The 7,885-nt window shown below is 39.6% G+C and overlaps 1 pseudogene; it reads left to right on the forward strand.

Annotated features, from left to right (window-relative positions):
- Positions 1-3,007: 3,007 nt before the first annotated feature.
- Positions 3,008-7,569, forward strand: LOC128226266 (heat shock 70 kDa protein 12A-like; annotated as a pseudogene).
- Positions 7,570-7,885: the final 316 nt, after the last annotated feature.

The following is a 7,885-nucleotide window of genomic DNA, read 5'->3' on the forward strand; positions in this document are numbered from 1 at the left end:
ATAGAAAAATGGTTTCTGCCCAATAACATAAGTTAGTATTGATAGATATTGATGAAACTTAGTGTGTAGGTAGCTTATGTGAAGAGCTAGCTTGGAATTGCTTTTGAGTGAGGAGGGGCTAAGGTCAAGGTAACTATTACTAAAAATAGAAAAATGGTTTCCGCCCAATAACATTAGTTAGGATTGACAGATATTGATGAAACTTGGTGTGAAGGTAGCATGTGAAGAGCTAGCTTAGGATTGCTTTTGAGTGGGGAGGGGCTACGGTCAATGTCACTGTTACTTGAAATAGAAAAATGTTTTTTGCCAAATAACTTTTGATAGCATTGATAGATATTGATTAAACTTGGTGTGTGCGTAGCTTATGTAAAGAGCTAGCTTGGGATTGCTTTTGAGGGGGGTGGGGCTAAGGTCAAGATCACTGTTACTAAAAATTTAAAAATGGTGTCAGCCCAATAACTTAAGTTAGCATTGATAGATATTGATAAAACTTGGTATGTATGTAGCTTATGTACAGAGCTAACTTGGGATTGCTTTTGAGGGGGGTGGAGCTAAGGTCAAGGTCACTGTTACTAAAAATAGAAAAATGGTTTCTGCCCAATAACTTTAGTTAGGATTGATAGATATTGACGAAATTTTGTGTGTAGGTGCTAGTAGCTTATGTGAAGAGCAGGCTTGGGATTTCTTTGGGGGGGGGGGTCAAGGTCACTGTTGCTAAAAATAGAAAAATGGTTTCTGCCCAATAACTTTAGTTAGCATTGATAGATATTGATGAAACTTAGAGCGAAGGTAGCATATGTGAAGAGCTAGCTTGGGAGGTGGGGTCAAGGTCACTGTTCCTAAAAATAGAAAAATGTTTTTTCTGCCCAACAACTTAGTTAGAATTGTTGGATAGTGATGAATCTTAGTGTGAATATAGCTTATATGAAGCTGCAGATTGAACTTGCTCATACAACAAATTAATTGGCTATAATTACTGATTGCCCATAACAAAAACCTGGTTTCGTCGCATTGCGGCGCTTCTAGTAATATCTAAGGTTCGAGTCATATAATTCATGTTTGCTCCATTTCGTCTAGGCCCCATAAATGATTTTCATGAAACTGGGTAAAATGTTAACCGCATCAACACCACTATATATCTCCCAGCGCCAAATGTCGTGTAACAGAATGAGACAAGCATGTATCTTCACCAAATAATAACCGTCTATATTAACTTTGATTGAACACATTTGCACAAAAAGAGAAAAAGAAAACAAAAACAACATTTTATCACTATTCACACTAGCGGGTCCAAGGTGTCGGCGCCCCCACCCCCTAAGCCGTCCATGTTCACTTTTTATTTCACTATGGAAGAAAAAGTAATAGAATACACCCAAAATCCACCATTTCGGACTAGAAATTGTTAAAAATAAACCCCCAACCCCCTGAAAGTAAATATATTTCGATTCTGAAAGAGGGGCGCAAGTCAAAAAGTTACGCCCCCTCTAACATCGAATCCTGGAAACGCACCTGGTTCATTCGTATATGTGTTTATGATTTTAATATTTTAACACGCAGAACCTCGATTGAACATCTATTAATATTGTCCTGTTTTGGACATATCTTTTGGTGCAATTCATAAAGTATTACCTCACGTGTAAGGCATGTCTGACACATACAGCGTCGTCGTTGTCGGCGTCACATTTTCGTTTCCTATCGATAGCTTTTGATCGACATGGCACAGATCATATCTGATATGCACATTATTCATGATCAGTTGCTGACTCCGTCGATAGGTCAACTGGCAAAGTCATGGTAGCATATTTTGTGTCAAAGGTCATAAGTGTGGTGACCTGTATTGGAAGAAATATGGACGCTTCCAACAGGCGAAACATCTGATTCACGGAATTCTAAAGGTCTGGAAAAAGGTCACAGTATATGAAATGAAATAATTTGAATGGTTTAGTTTTTACGGCAATAATAACCGTGAAAGGTGTCGTACCAAGTGCTTCATGACTACATATGTAGTGTGGGTGTACAAAGACGAAACCACTCAACTTCGGAGTTCGAATATATTTTTTTACGTTGTCGAATGAAACCTAAAACATATAATAAAACATATAAAGGTATATGCTAATCATATTATTAATAACACAAACTACAAAGACAATGGACAGTGATCGGTAAATATATCAAGGGAGACTATGCGGTTAAATACATAAAACATTCTAAGAACTATGAGTAATAAACTTACCAGGCACGTCTAAATAATAATTCATATGAAAGAATATTTGAGCTCAAAGATAAGAGCGAATATTAAATAAGTTAAATATTTCAGCTCAAAGATCAGAGCGAATATAGTAACAACTGTTACAATTGCAATCTTGACTTGCGTCGATGATGATTCAGAACGGAATGATATGTGTATATGAAAATTAGGGCGTGTGCAATGAAGCGGGAAAAAGTGGAAAAGGCATTATGAACCAATCAATCACTCTTATAAATTTAGACAAACTCGCATAACCAGTATTAACGCTCTGACGCACTCGGACATAGACGGACATTGACGGACAGTTACGCAAAGAGGACAATAACCACGTAGCACAACACTAAACACGACGATACACAAACAATACAAAACAATATACGATATAGAACCATACCAAACACACAAACTGATAAAATACTGATACTGATGCACCTTGCTACACATATTTGATTGCGATTCTAGCTAGTCAGTGTACGTTGGGATATTAAACAAAACAATATAAGAACGGCAATCATTGACTTTTACATCGAATGTTTTTTTAATTGATCAATTCAGCAGATCCCAGAAATTCAATGCATTATTTGACTTCCCTGTCGAGAAGGTAAAACGAAACTAGAGAAAAATGGTAAGACAAAATTTAAAGTATTTGTTACGTTTTTGTCTAAGGCCTGTCCCTAATTTAATTCGATTGGTTTGGTAATAAGTACTTCTCGATGTACATATTGTATACAAACTTTAGCTAATGTTGTAAGCTAAAAAATGTATGCTTTGGTATACATTCAGGAACGATGACATCACATGCACATGTAATTTGATATTTATCAGAGCCCGTGTATGAATTTTCTAATAAAATGAAAATCTGATAACTGACTGAGTTCAACCACCATTGTGGTGCCATTAGCGTACCGTTATTACAGTTTTATTACACCAATAAATATACATCCATCCCCACCCCACTCTGTAGGCGACAGGGGGTGCACGGGTTGTGACGGCCATAGATTTTGGGACGACGTACCCGGGCTGGGCGTTCTCCTTCCGGCACGACTTCGAGCGAGACCCCACAATGGTTTCCGCCAAATATGGCGGGGAGGACAGCTCTCATCGCTCAAAGGTAAACTAGTAAACATACACTTTATTATAACAAATATGAAATTCTGTACATTTTGTTTTACGGTATACCGTCACGATCGGAGTAAAGGAAAGCGCCTTCATGCACTACAGGCCTTTGGAGTAATGTATTGTTTCCAGAAGTTTTCCTAGTTTGAGCCTTATGTAGATAGTGTATGATTTATCTTTGGTTCTGTCCGTCCGTCCTTGGTTGTTGTTCCTCATCAGGAACCGTCCTCTTTATTGAGACTGTGCCGTATTCTGCTTTCATTATGTGTGTTGTTTTTTTCTTATATCGTTTAAAATATAAGTTAAAGTACAGGAACATGGTTCACAATAAATCATCGATGTAATTTTTCATTGAGCTGAATCTGTCCCTGTAGGTCCTACGTGCGTGTTGATCCAGCCGGATGGACGGACGCTGGAAACGTTCGGGTTTGAAGCGGAGACGCGCTACTCGGAACTGGCGGAACAAAACCAACACAAACACTGGTTCTACTTCCGCAGATTCAAGATGAGGCTTTGGGAACAGGTAAGGTCATGCGTGACCGTAATATCATACATTTTATTGGAAATTACAAACATGTTTTGCCCATGTTCCGAGAAATACCATACTCATCTGTATGAATAGAAACAATAATTACTATTGGACCTTTCCCCATTTTAATTTCAGGGCGTTGACAGAAACACACAGATTGAAGACGAATGTGGCAAAAAGTTGCTTGCAAGGACAGTCTTTGCTTTGTCAATAAGGTTTGGAACTATCCTGTTACTCTACAATAGTAAGACTCTCAATAATTACTTTGTATAACGTCGATTATGTTATTTTTAAGCGATGCTATGCTTAAAGTGTACGTATTTGCAACACTCTCCCGGCCCTTCCGTTCGATAAAAAAAGGCTTATTCTTATTTTCCTCAGGTTCCTAAAGGATGAGCTGCTAAAGATGTCCATGGACCAGATCGGCGGGGAGGGGTTGGGGGCCGGGGATGTCCACTGGGTAATCACCGTCCCCGCAATCTGGAACGACGCCGCTAAACAGTTCATGAGGGAGGCTGCGGAGGAGGTACGCCACAAAGCAAGAACTTAGACTTACTTACAAGTTTTGATGACTCTCGTTAGCTAATACCATTGAACTGTTTTACAATTTTTTACAGACCGGTATCGCTGCACACATGCTGACGATCGCACTGGAACCGGAAGCTGCTTCGATCTATTGCCGCCATTTACCAATACAGAAGTCAACGTCAAGGTCACTCTCAACGTTCGGGCCGGGAAAACGCTATCTTGTTCTTGACGCTGGAGGTAAGTTTTAATTCAATACTGTCAGAAACAGCCCAATACACATGTAGATTTGTAGATAATTTCATATGTCAATTTTATCTAAAATAAAAACCGACGATGAAACAATACATAATTAATTTGAAGTTGCTTTGAATGATCATTGAGCTGGGACATCCGTGAAATCCTACGCGAGAACACCGGCTCCCGGATGGTTAACGGTTGTACGAGCCCTCAAACCACTACAAGGATGCTATTGTGTATATATGTATTATATATATTTCGGCGGAATTGTGGACAAAATGCTTCACTATGTTTGGAGGATGGCTACTTCAGGGAGTTCCGGCCCGAGAACAGCTATGCCTTGGATGGCACACGCGTGAACGTACTCTTCGACCACTTTAACGATCTTTTTGTGTTTATATATTATCAGGGGGGACAGTAGACATAACCGTCCACGAGGTGGGGGATGAGGGGGATCTCCGGGAGCTTCACCGCGCGGACGGTGGCGCCTGGGGAGGCACGAGGGTGGACGAGGCATTCCTTACATTCTTGGCTAACATCACAGGTAAATATAGATCAGTTATTTCACTTTACATTTGTGCTAATGACAGAAACTAATCGTTACATGTATATTCACTTTCCAGCGGCCCTAAAATTCCTAAGCTTAAAATTTAGACAAAATTCTTTTGTTTGTTAAGTAACAGGAAACTTATTTCGATCAAAATTAACCAAAGTCAAGCCTGACCGCGAGCAATGTGTATTTGAACACACTATTATAGTATACATTCGTTGACAACTACTAGTATTCTATGAGTATAGGTTCCAAAGTGATGGATGCCTTTAAAGACCAGCACATGGAGGACTATATAGATCTGATGTTGGATTTCGAGGTAAAGAAGCGGGATATCAGGCCGGAAAAGGACACCAATGTGACCATCAAGTGCCCGCTGGCTCTAGTCGAGATGGTCCGCAGTATGAAGAAAAAGGAAATGAACGACATGATAGCCAAATCGAAATTTGCCGGCAAGGTAAAAATGTTATTAAAACGTTATAATAGTATATATGTGTATGTCAGTACATGTACTTTAAACACGTCCCTTATTACAGACATTTACAGTGATCGCAAATGTACGCATTAAGCTTACTTGGCTAAATAATGTTACAGTATGAAAGGAATTTTCCGATACGTACTTTTTGTAAAATTGTAAATGTTTTTGTGTGTTAATTTAGAATAAAATACTTTTTAATCAAAGGTAAAATCCCCACCAGCGTACAACACGAGCATACTGTTGACCAACGCTTGTAAATATTTTAATATTTGAATGGTTTCAGAGAATTGCATAATGTTTGACGTTTTTAAGGTAAACTTTGGTTGAAACATATTGGAGTTTGTCTTTTTATTGGCGTTCAATTGTTTCCTGTTTTAAAATATATATGTTTATATATACTTCTGTATCTTTATGCCTAGGTTCGATTTATGAAGGACAAGCTGCGAATGGACCATGAGGTAGCCAAGAGTTTCTTCCAGATGCCCATTGACAGAATGGTGGAGAAGATTGAGCAACTGCTTAACGACCCCGCTAACGCCGGCGTAGAGGCCATCCTGATGGTCGGTGGCTTTTCGGACTCCCCTCTCCTACAGGACGCCGTCCGCTCCACCTTCCCGAAACTGATGCTCATTATTCCACCGGAAGCCGGCCTCGCCGTGCTGAAAGGCGCCGTCATCTTCGGTCACAGTCCGCAGGCGATTTCACAGCGCGTTAGCAAGTACACGTACGGCATTGAGACTTCTATTGAGTTTGATGAAGACGAACATCCGGAAGAATACATGTTTGAAAATAACGATGGAGAATGTTTCTGTGGGAAGATCTTTGACAAGCATGTAGAGAAAGGCGAGGCGATGCAGATTGGAGCGGCGCAGTTTGAGCAGGTATACAGCCCTACAGAAGAAGATCAGGAAGCGATGACAATCGATATATACGTAACTGAAGATGAAGACGTGGAGTTTGTTGATGAGCCCGGATGCGTAAACATCGGTTCGTTCACTATTCCGCTTGCGGGGTCGGGGACGGAGCGGAAGGTCACTGTACGCATGATCTTTGGAGGAACGGAAATAGACGTGGAGTGTACGGAGGAGGACACAGGGGAGGTCTCACACCTCGCTGTAGACTTCCTGCCGTAGACAATAATACAATTTATGCAGTAGTAAAGACCACGTTTAAGGAAAATGCACTTTCTGGCTACACCACAAAAAAACAATGGCTTTTACAGTTTGAAAACCCCAGTATGTGTTATCCAAATTCCCCTGATTGATGCACATATGTTTTTGCCCATGTTATGCCCGTGTTTATGCCTGTTTTTGCCCATGTTATGCCCGTGTTTATGTCCATGTTTTTGCCCATGTTATGCCCGTTTTTTTCCCCATGTTATGCCCATGTTTTTGCACATGTTATGCCCGTGTTTTCCCATGTTCGGACAAGAGTGAGGTTGGACACTTGCAAACTGATTGAACATTAGGATCAGTAAATTTAACGAGGTCATGGACTGTTCTGGGGAATAAAGAAACTATTGCATAAAAGCCAAATGTTTGTATGCTAGCTGTATTGTTTGTTTTTGTTGAATCGTTGTCAAATGACCAAATGGCATGTGTTTGTGTGGGGTTGACCATGTAGTTCCCTTAGCATTTGCAGATGGTATTGAAATTCGACTAAAAAACGTACATGTTATGTTTTCATAGTTATAAATGGCGTTTAAGCCTTAAAGATTCCATTGATCATTTCGATCTCGGTTTTTCATTACAAATGAATTTTGCTGACTGTTGAAGCATATAATTATGTAGATCTATATAAAAAAATGCCGAAGTTTCGTTATAGATGTTTAATAGATTTTGCAGTGTGTAATGTTTCTATAGTAATAAAACATTTAAAAAACATTTTATAAACTTTCGGAGCCAAAATAACCCAGCAAGTGATATTAAAGATACCTATTGTGTATACGATTGTATACAGTATACCATGGTATAGTTAAAAGGAATCCTGGGCACGGATGGCATTAAAAGAAAAGCTGATAACTGACAGATTGCATCCACCAGTTTGACTACATTTCTTTAGCTGCTCGTATAATTGGTGCCTAGTTTATTGCATCCACCAGTTTGACTACATATCTTTAGCTGCTCGTATAATTGGTGCCTAGTTGATTGCATCCACCAGTTTGACTACATATATTTAGCTGCTCGTATAATTGGTGCC

This window comes from Mya arenaria, chromosome 3 (assembly GCF_026914265.1).
Source record: "Mya arenaria isolate MELC-2E11 chromosome 3, ASM2691426v1".
Lineage (NCBI taxonomy): Eukaryota > Metazoa > Mollusca > Bivalvia > Myida > Myidae > Mya > Mya arenaria.